Genomic DNA, 24,134 nt, shown 5'->3' with positions numbered 1-24,134 from the left:
ATGAAATGTGCATTTGAGTATGATTAACATGTGTACCTTATGAAATAATGTTTGAATATGTTTAAGCTTGGAGTTGATGTTACTTCTTGATTATGTGTTGTTGATGAAGTTGCATGTCACGCCCCAAGTCTACACACTAGGCGGGACTGACACTCGAGAACCATTGTTAGCCCCAAGCGAACCCTTGGCTTGACTTGCTTACTCAGCGGAAGACTTAAACATAAGAAGTAGTCTAAAAAGGAACGTATAATTTAAACATAGAATGTCTTTAAGGAAAACATTCAAACATGCCAAAATGGCTACTCAAGTCTCATAGCAAAACATCTGAAATACAAGACTAAAGAACTATAACTACTTGTCTCTGAAGCCTCTAAAACAAAGAGGGATGTCGAGACAAGACCCCCGATCATCCTAACAACTGGAATACTAAAAATCAATGTAAAAGGAGTCCTCTGGAAAGCAAGGAGGCTCACCAACTGACTCTGAGCTCAATTGGATCAACTAGACGCTGGATGTTGATCCTGGTTACCTGTGTCTGCATCATGAAATGATGTAGGCCAAATTGCGTCAGTACATTGAATGTACGAGTATGCGAGGGAAAACTAAAACATAACGTAAGCTTGAAAGGATTCTGAAAGGAACACTTACCTTGGCTTTACTCAACTCATGAATAACTTAACTTAATATAGTAACAAAACACATGTAATATATGGAAATATTTTAAACCAGTAGAAAGCAACTCAGTTTGTTAAAGAAATGCAATAACAACTCAATTATATGTATAGTAATATTTTATTGTGGGAGTTTCTCTAATCGACAACCACCACTATGAGCCTAAGTGGTGATACAACGTCTTGTCCATGCTTCCAGAACTGTCCTATACTTTGCCATCATATAGAATGCCGTAACTAAGTGGATCCATTAGTGTATGCTAAAAAGCACTAAGGAACATCTAAAAGTATGATCCTTTTCTACCTATGATGGCTACATGGTTTATGGAGACTTGAGTTAATAAGAACTCACGTTTCTATATCGGCGCTCAATACTCCCAAAATATAGTTAGCTCATATGTTTTTAAAACAAAAACTCTTTTTTTGGTTTTAGATAATTACTCAAATCTTAGCTTAAAAGCTCTCTTGGAAATCGGTGTTTCCCTTCTTGCTCAAATGTGAAAACATTTTAACTCTTGGGAATACTTAGTTCCCGTAAAATACAACAACAACAACATACCCAGTGAAATCCCACTAGGTGGGGTCTGGGGAGGGTGGAGTGTACGCAGACCCTGCCACTACCTTGTAGAGGTAGAGAGGCTGTTTCCGAGAGACCCTCAGCTCAAGTACATCAAAACCAAGAAAAGGCGAGAAAAACATCGTGTAAAACATCCCATCCAATAAGAAAGATAGTTAATCAACAGGGGACAACAACATCAATAAAACAATGAGAGAAGTGAAACGCACTAAAAGCCAGAAGGCTATAATATGTAACACAAACAGGAACTGCAAGAAAAAGGCACGGACTACTACAAACGCTAACAACCCATACTCTCGCAAGGGAGGACAACACTCTAGCCCTACTAACCTACAACCTTAATACGTGCCCTCCACACTTTCCTATCTAGAGTCATGTCTTCGGTGATGCGAAGCTGAGCCAAGTCCTGTCTAATCACCTCTCCCCAATACTTCTTAGGCCTACCTCTACCCCTCCGCGTACCCTCTACAACCAGCCCCTCACACCTCCTCACTGGTGCTTCTGCGCACCGTCTCCTCACATGTCCAAACCATCTCAGTCTCGCTTCTCTCAGCTTGTCCACCACAGAGGCCACTCCCACCTTCTCCCGGATAACTTCATTCCTAATCTTATCACTCCTAGTGTGCCCACACATCCATCTCAACATCCTCATCTCCGCAACATGCATTTTCTGGACATGTGAGTTCTTGACTGGCCAACACTCCGCTCCATACAACAAGGCCGGTCTAACTACCACTCTGTAAAACTTACCTTTAAGTCTAGGTGGAATTTTCTTATCACACAAGACTCCAGAGGCAAGCCTCCATTTCATCCAAGCAACCCCAATGCGATGTGTGACATCATCATCGATGTCGCCACTTCCTTGGATTACCGACCCAAGATACTTAAAACTTTCTTTCTTAGGAATGATCTGTGTGGCAAGTCTCACATCCCCATCTGCCTCATCCAACGCATCACTGAATTTGCACCCCAAATATTCTGTTTTGGTCCTACTCAACCTGAACCCTTTGGACTCCAGCGTTTGTCTCCACACCTCCAACCTCGCATCGACTCTATCCCGCGTCTCATCAATCAGTACTATGTCATCCGCAAATAACATACACCATGGGACCCTCTCCTGAATAGACCGCGTCAACTCGTCCATCACCAAAGCAAATAGAAAAGGGCTAAGGACTGATCCTTGGTGCAGCCCCATCTCAACCGGGAAATGTTCTGAGTTCCCGTAAAATATTTAAGGAAAAGATCTTTTACTCTTACTCTTTACTTAAGTCAAAACTTAAGTCTTAAAACAAAGTTAAAATGTTTGTGCAAGACTTTTGAAAAGCTTTTTGAATTCCTTTGACTTGACTCTTAACTTCTTAGCTTGACTCTTAACTTTCCTTGAATTGAGGTATGGATTCAAGGTTCATGATCTCATGTTTATGGATGATTTCATGATGTTTTGACGTACCTTAGAGTGTTGGAATTAACTAGAAAACATAGGTACGTTGCTAAGGAACTAGTACGGAAAGAAGGGGGAAATATTGGAAGAACTGGCATTCCTGGCGCTCTGAGAGGCGCGGGGCGCCAGCCTTAAAACTTCAGAAGGCTAGGGTGGGGCGCTCTGGCTGGTGCGGCACCCCAGAGCCCAAACTTCAGAGGCCCCTTCTTGGGGCTCTGAGAGGGGCGGCGCCCCAAGCTCCTGCCCAGGTGCACTCTGACTTTTCTCCTTCGTTTTTCAACTCTAAACCCCCTATTTCGACTTGGTACTTTCCCGAAACACTTAGAATCAACTATACCATCAATATGTGTAAGATTCTACTCGAAAACACACCTAAAATCATGAATCAACCTCAAGAAACTTCAACAACAAGAACCCACAAGATTTCAAACGATATAACATCAAGAACTCATAGGATTTACTTTCAAAACTATACAACTTCACTGAATTGAATCATGATTGGCACATGGGTGAACTAACCCAATGCTATGTGATCTCACATACCTCGTAGGGATCACCCCTTGATGAAATCCACGTGCAATTATCCAAGAAATCAACGAATCTTGAACTTTCTTCTCCTTTCTCCTCTTTTCTCTTTTCTCCAAGCCCTAACATAAATTTCCACTTTTCTAAACTGATATAATTCTGATTAGACCCCAAATAAACCCCTAAAAACTAAATAAAATAATTGTGTAAGGAAAAGACTAAAACGTCCTTCCAAAATCTGGTTTTGACTTTCCTTATTTGAATAACCCAACTTCAAATGGGCATATCTCACTCATACGAACTTGGAATCGCAAAAATTTGGCGGCGTTAGAAAGATAATTTCAAGATATTTCCTACGGTATCTGGAAGCACACCTAACGCATCATGAGCTAGGAGTTATGGTCATTTGAAGTTGACCCAAAACTCAAACTTAAAATAACTAACCAATTTTCCAGATTTTTCATTCTTTTCTAAAATGACTATTTCCTATTCTAACTCTTTCTATTTCTTTCAAATAGCGAGATGTTACATTGTATTCTTATTGGGTTCTTAGATATCTTCCCCTACCCTTCTTATGTTGTCTTGAGTCCCATTCAAGTATGAATGTTCCCAAGAAAGAGATATTGTAACACCTTGAAATTTGAAAAAGGGAGTAAATAATTTTTTCTAGGTTGCAGGCTATGTCTACGGTTCCCATCTAAGGACAGTAGAAGCTTCTATAGGCAGTAGGTGGAAACCATAGGAAGTGGGAAAATAATTTTTCTTAAATCAAGTCCCAATATCCCTTTTGTACAGTTCACCAAGACGATCTGTCATCCTTTGTACGAGTTGTAAATAAGTCTCGTAGGTGAGTCTTGGACTTAGTGAAATTTTGAGGGCCAAAGGTTGTTTCTACTATTGGTTTCTATGGACCATACAAATGTTCCATCAAAATATAGGAGAAATCATGGTCCCTGTACTTGGTCTATGGTTGTCTAATATGGACCATATATAGGAATCTATAGGTTCAAATCGTAGGTCGAGTCTGACAGTTATTTTTAAGGGGATTTTTGGGTCTTTTTCTAATTATTTTAACTCAATACTATGTTGTTTTGCTTTCTACCCTAAGCCATATATAAAGCTTTTAAGCCCCCGATTTAACCATTTTGAACTCATTCTACTAAAGTCCCTAAACTTGACCAAATTCACTCTCCAAATTCTCTCAAGGCCAAGGAAGAAAAAGAAGAGTTAGGATTTCATCCAAGTCTCCAATCCTCTATTTTTTTTGTACTTCTAGCATCAAAAGAAATGTGTATATTCACTCATGGAGTCTTTTCCTCCATGGGGTCCCCAAGGATTTATATTCCCCAATTCAATTTCAAACTGGTCAAATTAGAGTTTCAATTCAAAATATGTGGGTTTAGTCTTATTGTTATTGATTATGATTGATTGAGTCTTCTAATACATAATTTGATATTAATCTATGATATTTAGTTGAAATTGAATTTATCCATGCCTAAATTATGCTTTTCAACCATGATCCTATGATGAACCTATGAATTATGAATTTTGAAGATATGCATCTTTTTATGAATGTTTGTAAATAATTTGGGGATGCTTTGAAAGGAATGTATCAATGCTATTTTGAAAGGATTTCTCACTTACCATGATGAGCATGATTGTGAAAGGTTTTCTCATCCATGTTGAATTATGTTTAAGGAGTTATTATATGTTTTAATCTCAAAAGTGTGGATTGGTATTAATGTCATCACCTTTTCTATGTTAAAATGATATTTGACTTTTATCTATTCTATTGAGATTTTGACTTAGCACCGAGAGGGCTATGAGGTGGAGGCTCAAATAGGGTAGTCTCTAGTAGCAACCTCTAGTCCTAAACTATGTGCCCTGTAGGATGTCTTAAATGACCTACCTAGTGGATTCACTTGAGCAAATGATGATATGTTCAGATTCTACCTTGGCAAGTAGTTTCCCTTTCTTTTGGTATGAGGAATATATCATATTTCATGATATAACTCACATGGTTTTATTGTCGGTTAAAGATAAAATCCCACAATATGACTATATTTTCTTGAATCTTTTCTTATGTTTTTTATGATAATGTATTTGACTATGTTTTATGATTCTCATGTCATTTCTTCTCTAAAAGCTTTTAAATATTCCATTATGATCATGCCTACTCCTTTTAAGTTATTTATCCTATCATGCATATGTTTATGCATAGTGCCTCATACTCAGTACATTTCATGTACTAAGGCATACTTTTGCCTACATTGTTTCACTAATGTAGGGTCTGACGCTCATACCTCCCATACTCGTGGCTAGTTGATTCTTCATAGGCTTTGAAGATTAGTGAGTCCTCATGTTTTGAGGACCGAGACTCTTTTATTGATTTTCCATATTTCATTTCAGACTTTGTATGTTATGTATGGGTTTCGTCTCAATCACTTTCCTTATATATTAGATGACTTTGAGACTTATGTTAGACATCCGCTTTTGACAAACTCTTTTGATGTATAAATGTTTCAATTAAGGCTTTTACTTCTTTTATCTTGTATGTTGTTTGCTAAGTGACTTGTGTAGGACCTCTCGGGGTTCTATACACCATGTTATGCTTATGTTATACTTTGGATCGTGACAGAAGCACATGAACGATCTGAAAGAAGACAAAATAAAAATTGGGGCCATAATAATGCACATGGACATGGAAATGGTAGAAAACAATATAATAATCATCGTGGTGGTGGTCATTATGAAGGAGAGAACAATATGGGTTCTCAAAGTAATCCTTTAAGTGGCAACTGTTATCGTTGTGGTATGAAAGGTCATTGGAAGAATGAATATCGGATGCTTGACCATTTTATCAGGCTTTATTAAAATTCCTTTAAAAGAAAGGGAAATAAAGGTGATACATCTTCTTCTAATGCTCGGGTGGAGTCACACTTGACATTTGAAAATAATATTGAGTCAAGACTTTGTAATTGTACAATGATAATATTGAAGAGAAGTTAGCTTTGAAGAATGATGATTTTAATGACCTCAATGATATTACTCATTTGGAGGTTAAAGACTTCTTTAGAGATCGTAATTGAAGTTTGATTTTATTTTATGATATACAATATGTTGTTTTTATGCACTTTTGATTATCGTTTTATTAATGTTGCTTATATCTTAAAATTTAAGAAAATAAAATAAAATGAAGACTTGAGTTTCTTCCAATGTTACTAATTATCCTATCTCTTATGATGTACTTTTATTTTACGAAGATAAATAAAATTTCTCCGTCTACAATTGGATCGAAGATGAGTAATGGAGATATGTGTCTTTTGGATAGTGCTACAACTCACACTAAACTAAGAGAAAAAAAATATTTCTCTCATTTAATTATGAAAGGGGCCAATGTTAATAAAATATCTGGTAGTACAAAAATAATTGAGGGCCCTGAGAGAGTAGCCTTATTACTACTTGGGAGAACAACATTGGCCATTAATAATGCTTTGCATTATAGTAAGTCTCAAAGAAACTTGTTCAGTTTCAAGATTATTCGCCAAAATGGCTATTATATTGAGACTGCTATGAAGGAAATGTTGAATACCTTTATATTACTTCAAAATAAGCGGGAAAAAGATTTGTGCATGAAAAATTGTCTGCACTTTCTTTTGGGTTGTACCACACAAGTATTGATGTGGTTGAATCATATGTCATGATAAATAAAAGATTTATTGATCATAATAATTCCATCATTTAGCATTAGCGGTTGGACCATCTGAGTATAATATGATGCACAAAATTATTGAGAATTCACATGGGTACACTTTGAAGAATAAAAAAATTCTTCCGTCTAAAGAATTTTCATGTGTTGCTTGTCGCCAAGGGAAACTGATTATTAAACAATCAGCAACTAAGGTTGAGATTGAATCCCCTACATTTCTGAAATATATACGTGATGATATATATGGACCAATTCATCCTTCATGTGAGCCATTTAAATATTATATAGTCTTGATAGATATATCTACAACATGGTCACATGCGAGCGTATTATCAACTCGCAGCATTGCTTTTGCAAGATTGTTGGCTCAAATTATAAGGTTAAGAGCACAATTTCCAAATTATGCAATAATGACATCCGTCTTGATAATGCTGGTGAATTTACACCTCAATCCTTTAATGATTATTGTATGTCCATTGGAATAATAGTTGAACATCTGGTTGCTCAAGTTCATACTCAAAATGGTCTAGAAGAGTCATTAATTAAACGTCTCCCGTTGATAGCTAGACCATTACTAATGAAGACAAAACTTTCTCTTTCAGTATGGGGGCATGCTATTTTACATGCAGCAACATTTGTGCGCATAAGGCCAACCAGTTTTCATGATTTCCCCCATTACAATTGGCTTTTGGGAAGGAGCCAAATATTTCCAATCTTAAAATTTTTTAATGTGTTCTATATGTTTTAATTGCTCCACCGCAACACAAATATGAGTACTCAAATAAGGTTGGTAATATATGTTGGGTATGAATCTCTTTTATAAAATATTTGAAACCTATGACTAAAATTTATTTACAACAAGATTTGTTGGTTGTCATTTTAATGAATCCAAATACCTAATATTATGGGAGAAACATAAGCAATTGGTAAAGGAGATAGATTGGAATGCAGTATCACTATCTCATTTAGATCCTCAAACAAATCAATGTGACCAAGAGGTTCAAAAGAGAATTTATTTACAAAATATTGCAAAACAATTACCAGATGCATTTACTAACCTTCCAAGGGTTACTAAATCTCATGTTCTAGCTGCAAATCTAGTTCGAACTGATATTCTGATAGAACAAATTGCTAATGAAAATGAGTCTAGACTACGTCTGAAATGTGGTAGACCAATATCTTTTAGGGATAAAAGTCCTTGAAAAAGAAAAGGAGAAAATGATCATAATATGAAAGTGAGTGCTCAAGGAAAGCCCCAAGACATAACAAATTATGAGACAACTGAAAAGGTTGAGATATCTGAAAATAATGAGAATGAAGAGATCTCAATAAGTTATGCCTAGATGGGAAAAAGGTGGAACCAAAATGATGGTGTGGTTGATAATATTTTTACTTATAATATTGCTATTGTAATGATGCATCAAGATGAGGATCTTGAACCAAAATATGTCGATGAATATAGACAGAGAAAGGATTGGCGAAAATGGAAGAACGCAATTCGTGAAGAGTTGAATTCACTTAAAAAATCTGAAGTTTTCAAATCAATAATCCAAACACCTGAAGGTGTCAAGCCAGTGGGGTATAAATGGGTCTTTGTGCGGAAATAAAATGTAAAAGATGAAGTCGTAAGATATAAAGCACGATTGTGGCCCAAAAGTTTTTGCAAAGGCCTGACATTGATTATGGAAAAACATATTCTCCTGTGGTGGATGCAATTACCTTTAGGTATCTAATGAACTTGGCAGTCCATGAAAATCTTGAAATACACCTAATGAATGTGGTCATTGCCTTTTTATATGGCTCATTGGACCATGGCATTTTTATGAAAATTTCTAAAGAATTCAAAGTGCATGAAGCATACAATGATTCTCAAGAAACATCTTCAATAAAGCTTCAAAAATCTTTATACGGATTGAAACAGTAAGGGCGGATGTTGTATAATCTCCTTAACAAATATTTGCTAAAAAAATATTAAAAATGACCCAATATGTTCTTGTATTTTCATGAAAAGGTCTGGATCAGAATTTGTCATAGTAATCGTATATGTTGATGATTTGAATGTCATTGAAATTCCTGAAGAGCTTTCAAAGGCAGTAAAATATCTTAAAAAATGAATTTGAAATGAAAAACTCGAAAAGACAAAATTTTGTCTCGGACTACAAATTAAACATTTTTAAAATAAAATATTTATCCATCAATAAACATATATTGAGAATATATTGAAGAGATTTTACATGGATAAAGCACATTCATTGAGTAGTCAAGTGGTTGTGAGATCCCTTGATATTAATAAAACTACATTTCGGCCTCATGAATAATGAGGGAGAACTTGTTGGTGCTGAAATACCATATCTTAGTGCAATTGGTGCATTAACGTATCTTGCTAATAATTCTAGACCAAATATATCTTTCTCGGTAAGCTTTTTAGCAAGGTTTAGTTCTTCCCCAATACGAAGACATTGGAATGAAATTAAGAAAATATTCAGATACCTCTGAGGGACCATTTATATGTGATTGTTTTACTCAAATAAATCCAAGTCACAATTGATTGGTTATGCAGATGCAAGATATTTCTCTGATCTCCGTGAAGATCGATCGCAGACAGACTACTTATTTACATGTGGTGGTACAACTATATCATGGTGTGCAACAAAATAAAATATGGTCGCCACTTCTTCAAAACATGCAGAGATAATAGTCATTCATGAAGCAAAATGAGAATGTGTTTGGTTGAGGATCAATAACTCAACACATTCAAGAAACATGTGGTCTTTCTTTGGAAAGAGATGTTCCAACAATATTGAATGAAGACAGTGATGCATGTACAGCTCAAGTAAAGGCAAGATACATTAAAGGAGATAAAACAAAACCCATTTCACCAAAATTCTTTTTCGCTCATGATCATAAAAAGAAAGGTGATATAGATGTTCAACAAGTTTGCTCAAGTGGTAATTTAGCAGATATGTTTACTAAGACATTTCCAACTTCAACCTTGAGAAACTGAGATGCAAAATTGAAATGCTTCGTGTTCGAGCTACCAAATGATATTTTTATCAGGGGGAGTAATTACATACTACTCTTTTTTTTCTTAATGGAGATTTTTTTTGTCCCACAATTTTTTTTGATAAGGTTTTTAACGAGGCAATAAACAATGTGTATTAAAAATAACAATGTACACTTTCTCTTCTTCTTCTATAATTTCTTTATACACNGGGGGGGGGGAATTGGGGGCATTGTAAATAATAAAATGTGAAAGTCCTATAGCAAATCCACACTTCATGACTTTTAGAATTTAGGCATGACTTTGAAGATTTCCTTCTTGACTTTGAAGGATTAAAAATACACTCCTACCTTATATATATTTCTCTTATCTGTAGAAACACATAGACATTGAAATATTTGAAGGAAAAACATTATTACTCTTTATGTTTTTTTCTTTGTTATTTAACTTCTAATATCTTTATTTTATAACATCTACTTTGTTTTACTTATTTTTATTGTTTGGTAAGTAAGCTACAATATAATAATCTCTCCATTTGAAAAAGAATGATTTATTTTTCTTTTTAGCTTGTTTTAAAAATAATTCATTTCATTGTTTGGCAACACTTTATTTTAGTTTCTTACGTGGCATGCGTAAGACCATAAGATTAAAAAACATTTTGATATAACTTTAATTTTGAACCAAGGGATTGAAAAGTTTTCTTTATTTTTTTAAACTTCATGTTCAAGTCGAACCATGACACTGTTTTTTAAATGGAGGAAATATTTCAAAAGCATCTATATGTTATCTAATAAAAAATCTTATGAGGACGCAATGAAATGGAAAGTAGGGATGTTCAAGGGATGGGGTTGGAGGGATTGGGTGGGTGGGGGAAGATATAATAAACATGGAATGCTACTTATTCAACTTGTTTACCCTACTTTGATTTGAAAAGTCATTTTTCTCATTTTTAAGGAATTTAACCAAACATAGAAAATTAGAAAATCAAACACACCCTTTAAACATTCTTCTCTCTTTTATTTTTCTTGAATAGACTAGAAAAACTTAAAAAGACCTTCGAGCTAAATTCATTTTGAAATTATTCCGAAATAGGAAACAAAACAATGTAATGGTCAAGAGACCATACATATGTTTAGGTATGAAATTCAAAAAAAGTGATAGCTTATGTATGAAATCCACACTCCCAATAGATTAGGTATGAAACTCAAAAAATAGATAGTTAAAGTGTGTTTTTGACGCTTATCATTAAATTAAGAAATAAAAGAAAAAGGGACACCTATGAGAAACTCTACACACCTTCCACGAAGGGTAACAAAGCTCTATTCATGCCTCGAGAAAGAAATCACAAAAAAAGACATACCAAATATTGCATCTTCCTACTGATATTCAGATTGAATATTCATCTTACATATTTCTATATTCTATATTATATAAGCCAACAATAAAATGACTAACACTGCAATAATTAATTGTACAACAAGTTGTGTCAATTGTACTGTTTGTTTAGGTTAGAAATAGTTGTAAGTGCTTGTACAAGAAGCTTTAATATTTATACTTTATAGACAACAAGTTTACAAAGCCACATGTAGATACTTTGAAAGAGGTGTCTTGCCATTATTCACTCCTCCACATCTTAACCAAATTTCCGTTGAAGTCTGTCTACTTTGCCATTACAGCTCTATGTAAACTAGATGTCCAATGCCCGTGTTGCGGGGCCAAACACGTGATTTAGAGTACATGTTTGGATCAAAATTATAAATTTACGGATCATGATTAATATTGCAATCAGATATAATTAAACTTAAATGTAAATTTTGTAAAGGAACATTGAAAAGAAACCAAATTAAACAGAGATTCTCATTAAACATCTATACTACTCCCTAAGTTGTACAAACTTCATTCGATGAAGTCAAAATCTTGTAAACATGCCTGTCCACCCAAAAAGGGTCTTACTCCTGTACACAATTTCCTCCATCCATATGTCTCCTCATCATTTGGAATTTACCTATTTGCAACAAAATATAGTAAAAACCTTGAGTGCATCCATATAGATGTGTTAATGGTTGGGAAATATCTATGAATAAACTTTTAGTGAAACCAACAAGTTCGAATATAATTGCAAGTAGATTTTTCCAAATATTTCCAGCACAACTACATATATATTTGATGCTACAACTTTAATAAGCTCAAGCTCAATCTGCATTTGTACCAACGACAAATAGATTCAAACTATCATTGCAAAATTAATTTACTAAACGATCATTAAAGTTAGTTCATCAAATTACTCGCTTTTTCTTAATTGAAATCAAATTATTCAATTATTACATTGTCTGGTAAAAAACCAAAATAACCATGAAAATCACATTCATAAAACAGAAGCACAAAAATCTTTTTAGTTATAAGTTATAACTGACATGAAGATTACCTATTAACCATGAAAGCAAGTCCATTCCTTGTTAGTTGATAATAATGTTCAAATGGTCCGAGTAAAAAGGAACATTTTAAAATAAATGTTCATAATCCCAAAATTCCAACGAAATCTTTCCACACCCTTAAATAATAAGAGTAAAAATGAAATGAATTAGCTTAAAACTCTGAAAGAACAAAGAGAAAATATAATAATACTCCTACCTTGGTTAGAGGCATAAATAAAGCAATTGTAAGAAATGAAAATAAATCAAAGGTTAAATCCAGAGTTTTGTTTATTTCTGCTAAAAAAGAGCCCAATTATTTTCTTTATTGAAGCAAATTTCGAAATAATGCATGTTCATTTGACTGAATAAGACAATATGAGAACAAACAAAGTGTTAATGAAGAAACAACTTGGAAAATTATGAATAGAAATTAAAGCAAGAATAAAGTGGAGAATCATGTTAATCATCAATTAGTATAAACTACTCGGAGTTTCAGAAAATTTAATAAATTATATTGAGAAAATAAATCGGCAAATTATATTACTTTCAACAACAATTGAAACAAAAAAGGACAAAATACTCACATGCAAGAACATTGAATATCCAATTTCATACAAATAAAACATTTCTTCTAACTTGGATATCTGCTTTTCTTTACTATGACCAAAATCATTGAGTGAAATTCAAACCTCGGCCTAAAATCTGATTTAAAAAAACTCAATTTTCCGTAAATAACTCCAAGTAGATTTGAGTTCTTAGATTAAAAAGAAACTAATAAGAATGTTTGAATTGTGAGTGGTCTTCTATGGCTTGTGTTGGTGCTGTGCGTGGAGAAGATAGACACAGTAGTGACAGAGAGGCAAAAGGATAGTTGATGCAGGTTATTGAGAACAATAGTATTACAAAAATATCCCTAATTTGAATTTTATTGTCAAGTAACAGACATGTTGATACCATATTGATACTTACTCTTCTAATATAGTTAAATAAAATTCACTAGAGGCAATTTTTGGTTAAAGACATCAGAATTCATGGTCAGTCCTTCTACTTTCTCTATATTTGGTTCTTAATTTGCTCAGTCGTAAGCACACCAATTAAACATTTTTATAATATGTTCGTAATTTCTTGTTTTTTGGGAAATTTACTTATTTGTTGTAATCTGTCCTCAACATGTATATTTTGATTTTAGTTTTGTTTATATTTTTTTTTCTTCTTAAGAAGTTTGCTCTGTAATGAGGTACTTTATTTCTTTTTTTCTTTTTTGATATTTTTTCACCCATTTTCTTTGGTGATGATGTGACATTGAAATAAATGAAGTAACTATTACGAAGTAAAGTTGCACACCCAAAGTGTTTGATCATATGTCCGAGTCAACTGAATAATTTATTGTATTATTTTTCCTTTTCTCACATGTGTTTTCAAAATTCTCATCTACAAGGTACAACACTTTCTTTATTGAACTGATCAATATATGTGTGGTATTATCATTATGATTCTCCAATGCTTATATATGTTTTTGAAGAAATTCCGATAGGAATGTGAAACCAAATGGCGTGACACTTATTCTTTTGATGATTTGATGTACTTTGATTTGCATTGAATGTTAATAAAAGTATACTACCATTTTAGGGTCTTGAAAATTACTTTAATAGTTATCGTAAAATTATACAGATTCCCAGTACATAAGGCACCAACTAGGACTTAGGAAATATGATCCTTCTCGAGTGTAGTAACTACACCACATGTTGCAAGTCAGTGTTGCAAGACAACTTAATCAATTGAACTGAATGAAATTCTACAACTCGATGTTTGTCACGACCCAGGAGTACACCCTACATGTAACATGTTGTATAAGACTCCGAGAGACCCATACAAGCCACTTAACATTCATAACATAAGAAATAGAACAAAAGAGGTAAAGACAATATTTCAAGTTCAAAAGTTTTATAAAAGTAAAGCGGAAGTCTAACCACTTTGTCTCAATAGCCATCTAATGCAATAGAATGAAATTGGGCCTAGCCCATACATCATGTCCAAAACTGAAAATAAGAAAGAAACTAAGAACAATGAAAGTCCATCCTCGAAGAATGAGGACCCACCAAAGCTCGAAAACCTCACAATCAACCACTAGCCACGAAAATGAGAACCTTGACCGTCGGACCCTGATGAGTCCACAATTTGGACTCATTTAGGGCTTCATTTTAATAGAATTAGTGTCCTCAAATGCATATTTTGTCTCAATAATTTATGTAAATCCTTAAGTTTCAGGTATTTGGAGTTTGAGGCAAAGCATGGATACTACTTGGCAAAAAGGAACAAAACGGCTGAAAAGACAAAGAAAAGAAGGCTTGAGGATCGCCTAATACATTCGACGATTCGCCAAATGGCGTTCACCTCGCCCAAAGTTCCAGTGTGCTGAGTCCTGAAGGAAAAAATCATGTTGGCGATGAAAAGGAGCAGTCGGCGTGTCGCCAAACAGTTCTGCGAGGCAGTACTATATCGCCCAATGATCTAGAATGCGAAGATGCTGAAGGCAAGAGCTGAAAGGCAATGGAGCAGACCAAAGGGCGGATCACCGAGTGCATCGGCGATCCCGACTAACTGCGCCGAGTGATCCTTCACAGCACATTTTTTGACAACTATAAATATTAGTTTGAATCTTTATCTTAGTATGCAATTTCAGATACAACAATTTTATTTTCTATGTTTTCAAGTAGAGAATTATTTTACTTAGCTTTTGGAGACTTGAAGACTTCCAATTCCAAGATATTGGAAGTGGGTGTTGAAGATTCTTCATCTTAGACTCGATTTAAGTGAATATAAATCATACCCAATTGATGTTACTTCGATTTGGTATCATTTTCTTCCTTTTTTCAATGTCTATCTAAAACCCCAATTCTTGGGGTGTGATTTTGTGAATATGGGTTAAATTTTCTGTTGTGTATTGCTTGTTGTTAGTCTATTTGTTGTTTAAATATGATTTCGTTTAGTAGTTGTGTTTGAACTTAATGGGATTGTAGTTGCAAATACGATTTCATCTTAGTGTTTTTCGCTTGCTCGAGAGAGAGGTTTTAAAAATAAGACTACTAAATCGATAGCCGGTGGTTATTTCGTCGTCATGGGTTCATCGAGAGAGAGGGACTCCTAGGCCTTTTCCCACACATACAACTCGAGAGAGTGAATGGGATAAGGCGGAGGCTGTGCTTAAAAGCGGCAACTCAGTGTTCGAGTGAAACCGAGTTGATTCGGGGTAAGTTGCTCGAGAGAGAATTTACCCCGACTAAAGTCTAGCCAAGTTACAAATGTTCAGCAATTGATTATCAATAGCAATTACCCGATTGTGTAGTTTATCCCATATTCCTATCACATCCCAAGAATCCCGTCTACCTATATTCGCATCTTAACATTTTCGATATTTTAGTTGTTAATCGACTACAAACCCCCCATTGATAATTGACATTCGTGTCAACCCTTTAATTTATTATGTTTTTACTCGATAATATTTTTAGCTATGGTTAACTCTAGCATATTCGCACTTAACTCTTAATTCTCAAAATCCGCTCCCTTGGGACTCGACTCCAACCCATTCTATTGGGTTATATTACTATTGTACGATCGTAGACACTTGAATCACAAGTTGTGTCTTGATTACGCAAACATCAAAAAATGGCGCCGCTGCTGGGGAGTGGTGTTACTTGAGAGTTATTAGTTGAGTCAGATTTCACTTTTGTTAGGCGTAATTTCCTTACTTAATTGTTAGTTTAGTTTTGTTTGTTTGTGTTGAAAAAGGAAAAAATGAGTGTGAACGGTGAATGTGCTACCCAAATAGATCACCCCCTGTTGAGGTTGTTGAATCTTAGGGATAACCTCCTAACGTTCCAACAATTGGAAGACGAGGCTATCCATGATATGTGGCTAAGGTTTAAGGCATTACTACCACAATGCCCGAATCATGGACTGCCAGACAAATTGTTGTTGGAATGCTTTAATAGAGGTCTTAGTCCCGAGCATAGAAGTGCGGTCGATCAACTGTTTGGAGGGTGTTTGACATAACGACCCTATGGAGTAGTATTCAAGCGTCTTGATGGCTTGGTTAAAGCCAACAAGGAAGTAAAGAAAGATCAAGACAGGGCCGACTTGTTGATTCAGTTGGACGATCTGTCCGAAAGAGTAATGCAGTTGAAAGCAAGTTCCAACAAGAAGAGCAAGTACCTTCCCCCTCGCAAGTGTAAAAGATGAATCAACATGAGGGTGGACATAATGGAGAGGTTCTCTCACTAATTTTATACAAAATTAAGGAACAAGATAGAGTGTTGAATGAGATAAACGAGAATGTCAAAATGCTGAATCAGATGACGATCTCCCATTCCATGATCATTCAGCTACAAGACGCCCAAATAGGCCAAATGCTGTCTTGTCTCTACTCACAACAACAAGAGGGGTTGGCTAGTGATACTAGGGATAACCCCGATAAAGTGGTTTGAATAGGTGACTTGCGTCGTGCCACGACGTTAACTAATGTCTTGTTTGGGAGGCAACCCAAAACCCTTAAATGCTTTAATTTTGTTTTAGAAATAATGGTGTTTTGATTTTGCAGGTTGAAGTGTGGATAGTGTTTGAAAAAGTGCAGGTTGGCGAACATAGGTCCAGTCGGCGAATCACCGAGGAGGTCAGCGACGCCGACCCAGACCGCCGTTAGACTCCAGAAATTCTCACATCAGAGTCTGTAACAATCAGCGAGAACAGGAAATTATTGGCGATTCACAGACTATGTCGGCGATCCTGATGTAAACCGCCATTTGGACCCTCACTTTGACTGAAGGTCCTGTAAAACTTGGCGAGGTAAGTGACCACTCGGCGAACACGAATAATATCTCTGAGTGGGCGAAAACTAGACGGTCTTAAAGAGAGCTAAGGAGTTAAATTTCAAATCCTTTCACTTTCCCTCAATTTTTATTTTCCCAAACTCACACCCGCACTCTAGTTTCTATATTTCTTGCATTTTTTAAATATTATTAGTGTTGATCTGTGCTCGAAGTTGGATTTCATTGCCACCTAGCATTTCAAAGTATTTTAATCAGCATCAAAGGTTGGTCTTCCGAATCCTGAACTTATTGTCAGTAATTTGGTCACTTATGCAAATGATATTATCGTATTGTCGTGTGCTGGGACTCTCTGATACGATTAGATTGTTCAAACACCTATTTTAATTCGAGAATGTTGCCCATTTTGTCTTGATTTTTGATCTCGTATGCTTGTGCATCGAAATGATTAAATTTTGTGTGGTTGTGCTTGCATGTTGTTTAGTTTGGCAAAACCGGGAGAAGTTTGAGTATCTCGGGGTGATAGGTGTTATGGGTCTAATCTTAATTGAACTAGTGCATGCTTTGATTTTATTTTTGGGAGTTGCAGGGTTGAATTTGAGAAAGTGGGTTGAAGGTAGGCATGTTGGGTCGTTTAGTGAGATGGGTTGAGCTTGCCAAGCCACTCGGCGGTTCACCTAATGTCCCCATCTCGCCTTTAATTTCTCGTTAAATGAGTAGTTGAAGTCTGTAACTTACGGCGAGAAGCCTGAGGTCGCCAAAAACACTCGGCGACTCACCGAAGGTAGTCTCAATCGCCCTTTTGTCTGCACCCTTAAAACTTTTATGCACTATAACTTCTGGCGAACTATCCCTTGCTCGCTGAATGAGATCAACGATTCGCCAAAAGGTTTTTTCCCTTCGCCGACTTGCCAAAATGTTTGAGCCAACTCTTTCAGCGAGCCTGATTCAGCAAGCCAAGACGATTTGGCGATTTGGCGATTTGGCGATTCGTTGAGTAACTCGGTGATTCCTTCTATAACTACTTCTATATGAAATTGATTAAGTATATCTAACTTTTCCCACTATGATTGCAGACATGGTTAGGTCTAAAGTTGCTAAGAGAAACATGCCATGCCAAGGGAAAGCAAAGGGGATTACACTGAATGAGAATGTAGTTGCATCAATGGGCAAAGCCACAAAACTGTCCATAACTGGTGGGAAAGGCAAAGGTAAAGGCAAGGCATCTGAGTTATCGGAAGCAAGCTCAGACATCAATGACATTTATGCTACTTACCTCACCCCATCTGAAGGTGAGGATAAGCATCACGAGACTCAAACTACAAAGTCTAAGGATGATGAGATTATCATAGCACATAGGGCACAGTTACGATCTAAAAAGAGGAATGATCCATCTAGGATCAGGAATCTGCAGCCTACCACCCCTACTCCTCTAGTCCCAAAACAAGCAATGGTACTGGTACCTCCGGTACAGGGTCCTCCGCCCAAGTCAATAAATAGATTGAAGATTGAGGGGCTGAGGACGATCCTTGAGGAAAAGTGTATGTCCATAAATGGGGTTATCGACAGGTACCCAGAGATAATGGATTACCTGAAACACCATAAGTTCCAAATCTTCACCAAACCCCGTGGTTCTTATATCCCAAGCTAGGTTAAAGAATTGTACAGTGTATACGGTGCATTGATACCTAGAGGAAAAAGCAAGTAATAGCTTTCAAAGAAGCCGACTACGTGGTTGTCAAAGGTAAGAATGTAACTTGTGACAGTGATGTTATCAACACCGTCTTGGGCATGTCCACGAGTATTAATGATCATTCCCAGCACTTGATCAGAACAGAGAAGCTGGAGGAGACGAAAAAGTAGTTAGCCCCATTAATTTCAGATGATACTCCGAAGTGGTTGCTAGAAGGGGCCCCAATTGAAATGAAAGGCTTGAACGTTGCTGCGAGATTCTGGTTCGATTTTGTCAGCAACATAATCATGCCATCCCAGAACGAGTCAATCCTTCACCTTGCTAAGGCTGCCTATCTGGGTTGCATCATAAAGGAAACCAAAATAAATTTGGGGATGATCATTGCTTCAGAGATTCTCATGCGTGCAAAACAATGCCAAACATCACTTTCTTTCCCAGTATTGATCACTGAGCTATGCAGACGAGCTCGGGTGCCTAGAGATGCCAAGAAAGATGTGGAAGTGATACCCACATCCTCTATCGATATTCGGAGGATCGAGGTAGAATATTTAAAGGACCAAGATGAACAGAAGAAGAAAGCAGCCCCGGTGGATTCTTCCCCGGTTGTAGATACAGACTTATCACCTGCAGAGGCATCTTTGCCTACTCCGGCCCCTGGGACTTCAGGTACTCCTTGTGTTGTATCTTCTGATGCCCCTAGTTGTTCTGTTGTTGTACTGCCTCCTAGACCTGCTTCTGCTACTGTTGCTGTCTCCTGGACTCCGATCTCCCAGGCATCATTACTTCGAATGGGACAACTTGCCTATTCTACGGATCGTCAGGTAGCCAGGCTCAAAACCTCCATTCCTGATATGATTCAGGTTGTATTGAATGTTGTTGTGACACCATTGAGTGCCGATATTGATACCCTTGTGGCAAGGATAGCGATGTGTGAGCGTGGTCAAGGAGCCACCGAGGAGGTGATGGCTTTAAAAGCTGCCATTGCTGAGCTGAGCAAAGATGTAGACTACCTGAAGTCCACCGATATGTCCATGGTTTTTCGAACAGTGGAGATTCCAGATGTGCCCGAGATGCCTCCAACTACCACTGGACATGAGGATAGAATGGAGCAGACAACCGAGGCTGAGTCAGAGGCAGAGACTGGTGAGGAGATGTTTGAGGAGACTGAGGGAGCTGCAGATGAGGACCTGACTAAGACTGAAGCAACCATGGTAGATGCGGCTGTGCATGCCTCCTTGGCAAATACGCTGTTTGTTGTCTCTAGTGGAGCTGGCTCTTTTGGGGTGACTCCAGGTACTGGCACCCAAGTCCAGACCGATACACCGGGCACTGATGCCCAGACAGATGGATCAACTGCTTAGATAGGATCCCTCTTTACTTTTCTCTCTCTGTCTTTTCTTTATTTTCACTTTTGGATATGTTTATTTGCATTTGAGGACAATTTTTTTAATTTGTGGTGGGACGAGGCCCACCTTTGTGTGCTGATTATGACTCTTGTTTTTTTTATATATTGGGTTTTTAGGTTAAATTGTGTTGACACTACTTTTTGTGGAATGTTTGAGCATGTGTCTCCTTTCTTCTAATTGAAAATGATTTTTGACCCTTCTGAAAATTTTTTGCCACCTCTTGTTTTTGTTGAATGTGGTTGTTCTCTTGCAAATTTGAATATTGATCCCGATCAATACCGATGACTTGAATAGTGCTAATAATCGAACAAACATGAATGTGCGGCTATGATGAGGCCAAATGAATTTGGATATACAATATGTGAACTCTTTGCATCTCTATGTGACTAGCCAATTATCGAATTGAGTCTCTTGTAATGAACATTGCACACTAGCGAGTCTTGTTTGACTTTGGTGTCGATGCCTTGTGTGATGAGCTTACTGTGAACTATGCATGATAACACCTAGAATTTTCCCCGTTGGTCCGATCGACTAAGTAAAGCTATCTCTTGATATGATCTTAGGCAACTTCGAAGAGTGTGAGCCAATTTAACATATACATCTTTTGTGGCCTACCTTGTGAGTGTGTGAACCTCTTTTGAACACCCCTTGAACCTTACCTTTCTTTGGAAGAAACTTGATGAAAACATGACCTTCCTTAATCCACTACCTATAATCCTCTTGCTTTTTAGATTGATTGAATAGCCAACTTAGGCATATGCAACTCATATTCTAATGCACATAAATATGTAGAAATCAATCAAATTGACAGATTTTCACAAAACTTAAAACTTTTCATGAATCATGCATAGTAAGGAAATGATGGAAACATTTAAGACACATGACACCCAGCAAAGAGGAAACCATTACCTTAAGCTAGAATAGGGGTAGAAGGAAAGAGATGAGGATATCGAGATATCATATTGGCCTCAGCCTCCCAAGTAGAACCCTCAACTAATTTATTTCTCCACAACACTTTCACGGAAGCAACTTATTTATTCCTCAATTTCTTGACTTGCCGGTCTAAAATTTCAATCGAAACTTCTTCATAAGAAAGATTCTCCTTAACTCCCAAACCTTCTGAGGGAACTATAGATGACGAATCACCAAAACACTTATTCAACATAGAGACATGGAAAACCGGATGCACCGATGCCAATTCATTAGGCAACTCTAGCTCATATGCAACCTTACTAACACGCCTCAAAATCTGATATGTGCCTACATATCGGGGACTAAGCTTCCCTTTCTTACCTAACTCACTACACCCTTCATGGGTGAAATTTTCATGTAAACCCAATCATGAGCATCAAATTCAAGATCTCTTCTTCTTATATCGACATATGACTTTTGCCGACTTTGAGTCATTTTCAACCTTTCCCTAATAAGTTGAACTTTTTCTATGGCCTCATGTACCAACTCGAGACCTATTAGGGAAACTTCACCCACCTCAAACCAACATATATGATGTAACACCCCGTATCCTAGACATACTAGATTGCAAAAATCAAAAGTTGTAGGTGCAACCGAGGGGCACCACCCACGGACTGTAGGTGGGGTCTGTGGATGGCTACCTGCAGCCTCCCCAGAAGCCCAAAAATTTCTCAGCCGAGGATCGACCCACACCAGGACCTACAGACCGTAGGTGGGACTACGGTTCGTGGTCCAGGCCCGTGGTTCAGACCCCTGGGAACCCAGTCTCTAAAGCCAAATGACGGTTGACCAAAACGGACCATCGGTTGGCCCCAACAACTTTTAAGACAGGGGTCATTTGGTATTTTCTCTATGCGTTGGACCCCTAAACTACGTGGTTTAACCCCTAAAGTACGTATTTTTGGTCAGTTTAAGCCTAGTAACTTAATTAGGACTTACCCTAATCAATCATTCACCAAAAATCAAGAGAAACTTAGAGCAAGTCAGAGAGAAAGTTGAGCAACCCTTCAGGAAAATGCAACAAGGTTTTCATATGTTCCTTCCCCATAATAGAAATATTTCTCCGTAAATTTCATCACAAGGTATGTGGGATTTCACTAGTGGGTTCCTTTCACCCATTAGGTCCCTAGAATTCAGTCAGATTCTTGATTCCCTCCATATTATCTAGACCTAGGGTTTCTAGAATTTTAGCAGATTAATATGATTTAGTAATTTTAACATTCTTAATCAGTTTATCACATCTTAGTTTTGTTTTTCCCTATATTCTTTCATTAACTCAGAACCCTAGTTATGTAGTTCTTTTAGTTCATAAATTACACTAGCTAGAACAGATAACCAAATATACATGCCTCAGTTTTCGAGTGTTTCATTATTAGAAATAAATGTTACATTCTTCAGATTTGCATGCATATTATTGAGCTATCCAGTTTACTTCAGTTATGTTATAGTTTACATATATTCAGTTGGGAGTAGGCTTTATATCGAGTTGGACTAGGGTCAGTCACTCTCAAGTCCAAGAACTACGTGCCCCTATAGTTTATAAGTCCCCTCTACGGGCATCAACTTAGTGATCACGCTAGTCATACCTCTATACCTCTGGCAGGGTATATTGGGTCCTCTCGGTGAGGCGTATACATCAGACTCAACATTTAGCTCATGTGGTTTTATGTCAGTTATTAGTAGCTCCCACAGTAAGATTCTAGTACATTGACCAGGGTACCAGTTAAAGTTCAGTATTTAGTTTCAGCATGTATAAACTTGGTCATTGCATTCAGTTTAATTCATATTTAGTATCTTCGGTATATTCATCATGTTCATCTTATATCATTACTAAGTTATATGCTTTGTTTAGATATGTATATTGTTCATATTTACTATATCATACATGCTCAGCACCTTTCAAGTAATGATGCATACTCTGCGCTACATCTTCTTGTGATGTAGGTTAAGGTCCTCAGCATTCAGATCACGCATAATTCAGCAACATCAGTGGTGAGTCCTCATTCTTAGAGGATGACTGACATTATTGTCCTTCTACTTTCAGTCTTTAGTTTCAGTTTTTTCTAGATTTAGTTGGGGCATGTCCCAGTATCTCTAGTCAGTTAGAAGCTCTATTTCAAACATAGTTAGATTCAGTTTTAGCTTTGGAGTTTGATATTTCAGTTGTAATTGAACTCACAGATTATTATATTTTAGATAGTAATGGGTATTCCCCATCATTTCAGTTTTACGATGATTTAAGCTTCCGCACTGTACTTTCTCACTTCAGTTATCTTTAAGTATGCTTATGATATGCCAGCAGGGTTAGCTTGGGGTCACTCACGATCCTAGGTCCCGTCTCCGCATCCTGAGTGTAGCTTCGGGGTGGGACAAACTTGAATTAGAGAATTAGGTTTAAGTGTCCATGGATATCTGAAAAGCCGTACTAAGTAGAGTCCATTTCATGGGTGTGAAGTGAACCACATATAATGAGAGGGAGGCTATGAAGTGTTTTAGGAAAACTTCACTTTCTTGATATTCTTATCGTGCGTTAGTATTATCTCTCTTTCTAATCTATCGTTTTGCATTTTCAGATCATGCCTCTTCGTAGAGCTTACAAAAGGAATATGAATTCCTGCAATGCTAACGCAGCTCCTCCAACCCTAGATCATGAAGTTTCAAATGCTGACTTTTGGAATGCCATTTAACTTTTGGCTCAGAGTGTGACAAACTAGAACAACCAGTATGCTCCAGTTCCTGCAAATGCTAGTGGTGGATCAGTGGTGTCATGCCCCGAAGCTACCCCCAGGACGCAGACACAGGACCTAAGATCACGTGTGACCCCAAGCTAACCCTGATGGCATATCATAAGCATACTAAATAAACTGAATTAGGAAAGTACTGTGCGGAAGCTAAATCATAA

Source organism: Solanum stenotomum, chromosome 8, assembly GCF_019186545.1.
Source record: "Solanum stenotomum isolate F172 chromosome 8, ASM1918654v1, whole genome shotgun sequence".
NCBI lineage: Eukaryota > Viridiplantae > Streptophyta > Magnoliopsida > Solanales > Solanaceae > Solanum > Solanum stenotomum.
This window is presented reverse-complemented; position numbering follows the sequence as displayed.